At 42.8% G+C, this 6,554-nt stretch overlaps 4 non-coding genes across 4 annotated transcripts; all 4 read left to right on the plus strand.

Annotated features, from left to right (window-relative positions):
- The first annotated feature begins 477 nt into the window (after window positions 1-477).
- On the plus strand, window positions 478-549 carry TRNAE-CUC (transfer RNA glutamic acid (anticodon CUC)). Its single transcript has one exon. It is a non-coding gene; the product is annotated as a tRNA-Glu (tRNA).
- A 2,272-nt stretch (window positions 550-2,821) lies between these two features.
- Window positions 2,822-2,893, plus strand: TRNAG-UCC (transfer RNA glycine (anticodon UCC)). Its single transcript has one exon. It is a non-coding gene; the product is annotated as a tRNA-Gly (tRNA).
- Window positions 2,894-3,732: 839 nt separating this feature from the next.
- On the plus strand, window positions 3,733-3,804 carry TRNAH-GUG (transfer RNA histidin (anticodon GUG)). The gene has a single exon. It is a non-coding gene; the product is annotated as a tRNA-His (tRNA).
- Window positions 3,805-4,794: 990 nt separating this feature from the next.
- Window positions 4,795-4,867, plus strand: TRNAK-CUU (transfer RNA lysine (anticodon CUU)). The gene has a single exon. It is a non-coding gene; the product is annotated as a tRNA-Lys (tRNA).
- The last annotated feature ends 1,687 nt before the right edge of the window (window positions 4,868-6,554 follow it).

A 6,554-nucleotide genomic window follows, 5' to 3' on the forward strand; every position in this document is an offset into this window, starting at 1 on the left:
AAAAGGGAAAAAAAAAAAAAAAAAAAAAAAAAAGCTGCTATAGGACCAGGATCTCCTAGAGTTACTTACACGACAACCTTTATATTCCTTAAGGAAAAGTTCCTAGTCAATTTGGCAAAGCCCAGTTGGAGACCTCTACTTTTCTGCTGATCCCAATTCAGGAAATCACTGCAACTACAGGAAGCTGAGAGTTTCCTATTTGTCCTTCTATCTTTTCTCCAGACATTTGTCTCTGGTCTTGGGAACTGCGATCGTGGGTACACGATCCTCCCTCAGCTCTGGGAGCCATGCAGAGGAGTTCTCTCAAGGGTTTTCTACTCCAAAAAAGAAATACAAGGAAAAGGTAGCTTTGACGTGGGGAAGGCCCAGTAGTCAAGAATCTCAAAATCTAGGTGGTTGAAACAATGTGTCACAAAAAGGGTGGAGACACACGTTGGATTAGCCTCATACATTCTCTGTCGCATAACCTTTCAACGTTCCCTGGTGGTCTAGTGGTTAGGATTCGGCGCTCTCACCGCCGCGGCCCGGGTTCGATTCCCGGTCAGGGAAAGAGCATTTTTTTCTACGTACACAATACTTTGTGTTCGTTTTTCTTCCTACAAAATACTTTTAATGACAGTTCCTATAGAACACTTTTAATGATTAATTTTGTTTCTTCTACTCAGTTGCCACATGGGTGACCTTAGCTGAAATACAGGAAATGCAGGAAAACATAAAGAAAAAATCGTTTACCATTCTACCAACCACCGGTAGCTATTATCCAGTTTTTGAAACAGAAAATGGAATAATGCTGTACATACTATTTAATTATCAGCTTTTTAAAAAAACATCTTTATTAGAGTATAATTGCCTTACAATGGTGTGTTAGTTTCTGCTTTATAACAAAGTGAATCAGTTATACATATACATATGTCCCCATATCTCTTCCCTCTTGCGTCTCCCTCCCTCCCACCCTCCCTATCCCACCCCTCTAGGTGGTCACAAAGCACCGAGCTGATCTCCTTGTGCCATGCGGCTGCTTCCCACTAGCTACCTATTTTACGTTTTTACCAGCTATTTTTAAAGTTTATATATTTCTAACACTTTCCAGTAGAAATAAATACACTTCAGCAACATATTTTCTTTCAATTTAATTATTTAATTTTTGTAAAGGTAATATATTTACATGGTTTAGGATTCAAATATCCAAAAAGGCATAACTGATAAACCTACTTTTCACCTCGGCCATCTAGTTTTCTTCTAATAAGGCAGCCAGTAGTAAGTTTCATAACTATATTGTAATATAAGTATGTTGTAAATATAAAATATAAATAGATTGTAAATACAAGTACATGCATACATACGTATATATTTAAGTACGTTCCCCTCCCTCGCACAAATGATAGCAATCTATACACACTTTTCTGAACTTTGCCTTTTTCACTTAATTTTAGAAATAGTTGCAGATTACACATGAAGAGCTTCCTCATTCTTTTCTATGGCACATAGTATTCCATTATATTGATATTCCATAATTAATCAAACCAGCTTCCTATTGATGACACTTCGGTTATTCTAATCCTTTGCGGCCATAAAAATAATCTTCTACATATGTTATTTTGTACGTGTTTAGAATAAATGTCCAAGAATTAAAATGTTGGTTCAAAAGACATGTGCATTTGTGGATGGGTAGTGCCAATATGCCCTCCTTAGAGGTCCTGCCAATTTATACTCCCACCAGCAATGTACAATATAAAAAAAAAAAAATGTGGGTTTTCATCAAAATGGATTTCATCAATCGTATTTCTGGACTTTTAGGTTTTTCCCCCCTAAAATTTTGGTTTTACAAATAACACTGATGAACATCTGTGTGAATACATCTTTGTATATCCTTAGGGATTGCTTTAGGATAAATTCATAGAAGTGGAATTACTACTTCATATCATATATTAGATGGGTTAAATAATTAAATGTAAGAATTGAAACAATTTTTTAAAATCGGTGGATAATTATCTTATTGGGCTGGAGAAGACTTTTTCAAGGTAAAAGCAAACACAGAAATCATAAAGGATAAAACTGATAGGTTAGACTACATAAAAACAGAAAACTGCCCATCTGAAAATCCTATAAATAATATTAAAAGACAAATGCCAAACTAATATGTAAGTAATATACATATAATATAAATTACCCAATAGCAAAAATCGACAAAGCGTATGATTTAGTAAGTCCCAAACTAATACAAATAATTAGTAAGTTTATGAAAAATGATCAACCTCAATAGTAATACAATAAATGCAAGTTAAAATGAGACTCCAAATTTTTATGTTGCACTTTCGTAAAGATAAAAAGAGTGATGATATCTAGTTGCCTGAGGTAATTTGGTAATACTCATTGAAAAGTGAAAATTGGTGATATCGCTCCACACAGCAATTTGGCAATATGTATTCAAAGCTTTAAAATGTGGGTTATCTTTTCAATGGCAACTTTACCTTTATGCATTCGTGCTGAGGAAGTACTCTCAAATGCGTAACGATATGTGTACAGAGATAACACTCGCATTAAGGCCTTAACTCGTCCACTTGATTTCAGAGGCTCCCTTCAAAAGACAATAAACTAGAATTGATGATTTTCCTTCCCTAAACCTCTGAAACGACTAGAAAAACTACCACAACATTATCAATATAATCATAGGTAAAATTCTAGAGATCTTTTTTTCCTCTTCGTCCTTTGGCTTTGTGTTGAATAGTTCTCTTAGCACGAATCCCTAAATATGAGACTTTGGTCGGAGCAAACCATGACGAACTAGTCATAAGGATACAAACGGAAGCTTTCCTCATGTGCGTTGGTGGTATAGTGGTGAGCATAGCTGCCTTCCAAGCAGTTGACCCGGGTTCGATTCCCGGCCAACGCACGACTGATATCTTCTTTTCTCCGGAAGCTCGAGTAGAGCAAATAGGGGGATAAAAAAAGCCTTTGACCACCCATCCGTCCTCAAACTCTGAACCTTCTGGGAGACTCTACCGTGAGCGAACCTCCAGACTTCATGCAGCTACCAAGGCAAGCCCATCTGCTGCGTTTGGCCTCTTGCTTCGCACCAGTTTACGATAGTTCTCCTTTTGGGGGTCTTTAGGGAATGTCAGAAATGGAGGCTGATCGGATATGTTTTTCTGAATACTCGGAGGCGACTTAGATTTACTAAAGAGTCAGAATAAGGAAGTCAGCCCAAGACTCCGAAGTTCCTGAGAGAGCGCGCCAAGGAGCAGTGAGGGAAGCAAGAAAAATAATAATGGGGGACCTCACGCCGTTTAGCAGCTCACCAGCTTCGCTTCTCTGGCGGTTCCAACATTCGGGCGACAGAAACCTCAACTCCAGGGTACAAGGTGGAGATGTAAATAGGAAAATCCTCGGGTTGCCTAGTGGGGGCGGCTTGATTATTTTGGAGGGGAAAGAGAGAAGTGGCTTGAGGAGGGCGACTGGGGACGCGGTCCCCGAGCTGCAGGCGACGCTCTCAGACCTCGTCGGGACTGGGTGCGCCGCCGTCCAGCGGAGGGGGTGATGATGGCGCGGGCACGGCGGGATTCTGAGACCCAGATTCGGGTGTCAGGGCTTCGAGGTTATGGGTGGAAACGTTTGGGATTCTAACCTAGGCGAATCACGCGAACTAAACAAAGAAAGCTGCAGCACCACTTAGACAATCCTGTTTGTAAAGACATTAAATCCAACCGCAGTTCGCCGCCTTGGAGGTGGCGCGCCGTGATCGTATAGTGGTTAGTACTCTGCGTTGTGGCCGCAGCAACCTCGGTTCGAATCCGAGCCACGGCATGCGATTGTAGCTCACCTTGGTGGCCTCCCTTTTTGGAACCCTTTAAAGGTTAAAAAAAGCTTGTAATCCGTCTTTGCTCAAGGCTGTATCGCAGAAGTGCACTCTACGAATTAGATAAATAACCGTCTCCACTCAGCTCACTCCGCGGCTCTCCCACCTAAGCGAATCTAACCAGCCCTGGCAAAGCTGCTTCAGGGCGGTGTGGAGCGCCTCGGAGCAGCAAGCAAGGCCTTCCTTCACCTGAGCAGAGGATAGAGCCCTTCGCTGGTGACTCCGGAACTCAGCGCCTCTTCCAGAGGTTGGAGAAATGAACGTTTTGGAGAGTGGAGTGAAATCTCCCGCGAGCGCCCACGCCTGAGGTTCTAAATCCCATCCGACTTTAAATCTCAGTGGGACCTTCAGGTCCCACAAAATTTTAGTATTTAAAAACAAAATCGTGCCCCCAAATGAATAGTCAATTGGACCTAATTTCCGACGGACGCGTCCTTCAGCCTCACCCCCACCCCATCCCCTGGTGGTCACGGTTTCGGGGGGGGAAAGGGTTTCGGACCGAGAAGAAGGAAGAACGAGGCTGCAGCACCAAGGTCCCGGGAGCACAAGTCCCCGCGCCCCTCCTACTTCTCGCGGTAGTTTGCGCCTCTCATCGCCATTCCCTCGCGCTTTTTCGCCTCCTCTTCTGGATTCCGGGTCCTAGAAACCGGGTTCTCCAAAAGAATTTGCTGTCCAAAAGGTCTCAAAACCTGTCTAAAAGGAATTTGAAGAAACGTCGAGGTTTCAGGACTAGTGATTCCCGCGCCCTCTGCAAGCTCTTCTAGCCCCGTGCAGTCCCATCACTCTAGAAGCCTGGAGTTTCTCGGTGACAAAAGCTAGTGCTGCGTTTAAAATCCTGGAGCCAGAGAACTCTTTCAAACTAAGCTGTGTGTATCTTTGACCATGCAAGCTGTCCCTCGACAGAAATTATATTCCTGTAAGAAGACTTATAAAGGAGTGCCCGGCTAGCTCAGTCGGTAGAGCATGAGACTCTTAATCTCAGGGTCGTGGGTTCGAGCCCCACGTTGGGCGGTACTTGTTTTTCCCCGCCTACCTCTGTTTTATTGAATCTTCTCGTTAGCTACCAACTGAACCAGCAGCTTCAAAATAGCCATTGTGGTCACTGTTGTTTTAAACTTCGGTAAATTGTTCCAGAAATCGCCTCTACTCGCCCCAAATCTAGCAAAGAAGAGGAATCCGGGCTACCGATTCCAGCATCTCAGGTTGAGACCAGGGGTCACAGATCTACAGCTGCCCGAACCGAGGCTCCTCCGAGGAGGCTCCTCCGAGGAGGCTCCTCCTCCTCCCCGCGGGGCTCCCGCTTCGTCCTGCCTCGACTCTGCTCCACTGAGAAGACATCTTAGGACATGACCAAAAGGAAACACTTTCGTTCTCTTCTCGTCTGCGGGAAATTTTGGATGAAGTGTTGAAGGGCCTTCTTAAGTAGTTAAAATGTTCTCCATTAGGTGCTAAGGAGCGTGCCTTTGCTTTTTAGGTTTTGAAACGTTCATCAGCCTCAAAGGGCTGTAAAATACAACTAGTTTAGGAAGATCTCGAAACGAAAAAGAGGAGAGGGCGCTGGAAATGGAGCTGAGGAGGAGGGACGCGGAAGAGCAAAGAAAGGGGGAAGTACGATAGGAAGGGGAGGGAGGAGCAAGGACGACGGCCCGGAGCTGGCAAGTGGAGAGATTGCAGCGGTCTCATCAGATGGATGTAAGCGGACTCTCTGGAGCGCTGCGCCCAAGCGTTTCGAGTTAGCTATTGATCGACCGGAGAACTCTGTTCTACCCCGAAGGCCTGAAGTTGTCTGATATTTGTTTCTGCTAAATCTCTCATTCAGTGTTGGGATGAGTGGTGTGAGTAAAGTGGGTTTTCAAAGTGAGTGGAAGGAGAGTTTGTCCCCAGTCATCAGGCTTCTCCACCACAACGCGGACACTCGCTTTTAACTCCTCATACAGGTCTTTCCCATATCTCCCTAAGGATCATTTACCAGTCCTACTTTTTTTTTTTAAGTTTGTAAATGTGCTTTAATCTCCTTTGTATATCCCGCCAACCACCTCCAAAATCATCAAAACACTAGCCGATTATTCTCAAGGTGTTGTGCCGGCACAAACATCACCAGCATCATCTGGAAACTTTTGAGAAACGCAAATTCTCAAGTCCTACCTCAGACCTACAGATTCAGAAACTCTGGAGGTGGACCCAACAATCTGAGACTTAAGCTCTCCAGGTGATTTGGATAAATGCTCGAGTTCAGGAACCACTGCATTAGGGCAACTTCCTTTCCTATCAACCAAGATGTACCATGTTCTTGGGTAGGAGACTCAACGTCATAAAGATAACACCTCTCTTTAACTTGGTGTCTGAATTTAACATAGTTTTCATTAAAATATCAAAAATATTTTTCTTTTTTATTCAAACTGGTCAATATAATTCTAAAGTTTAAATGGAAAAATAAGCAGTAATACTCAGGAAATTCTTTTTTTAAAAGAACAATAAGGAAGGGTTAACCTTATGAAATATTAAAATACCATAAATTATAATGATTAAAGCAGTAAAATATCGTGTATGGGTAAACAACAATTAATGGGACAGCACAGAGTCCAGAAATGGACCAAAATACATGAAGAAATGTAATACATTAGAAAGAGGGACTCAAATCAATAATTCTAATGACCAATTTTTTAATAACTAGGTAGCTGTCAACAGAAGGGCTGTG

The sequence above is a fragment of the Neophocaena asiaeorientalis genome, unplaced genomic scaffold, assembly GCF_003031525.2.
Source record: "Neophocaena asiaeorientalis asiaeorientalis breed wild unplaced genomic scaffold, Neophocaena_asiaeorientalis_V1.1 scaffold128, whole genome shotgun sequence".
NCBI classification, from domain to species: domain Eukaryota; kingdom Metazoa; phylum Chordata; class Mammalia; order Artiodactyla; family Phocoenidae; genus Neophocaena; species Neophocaena asiaeorientalis.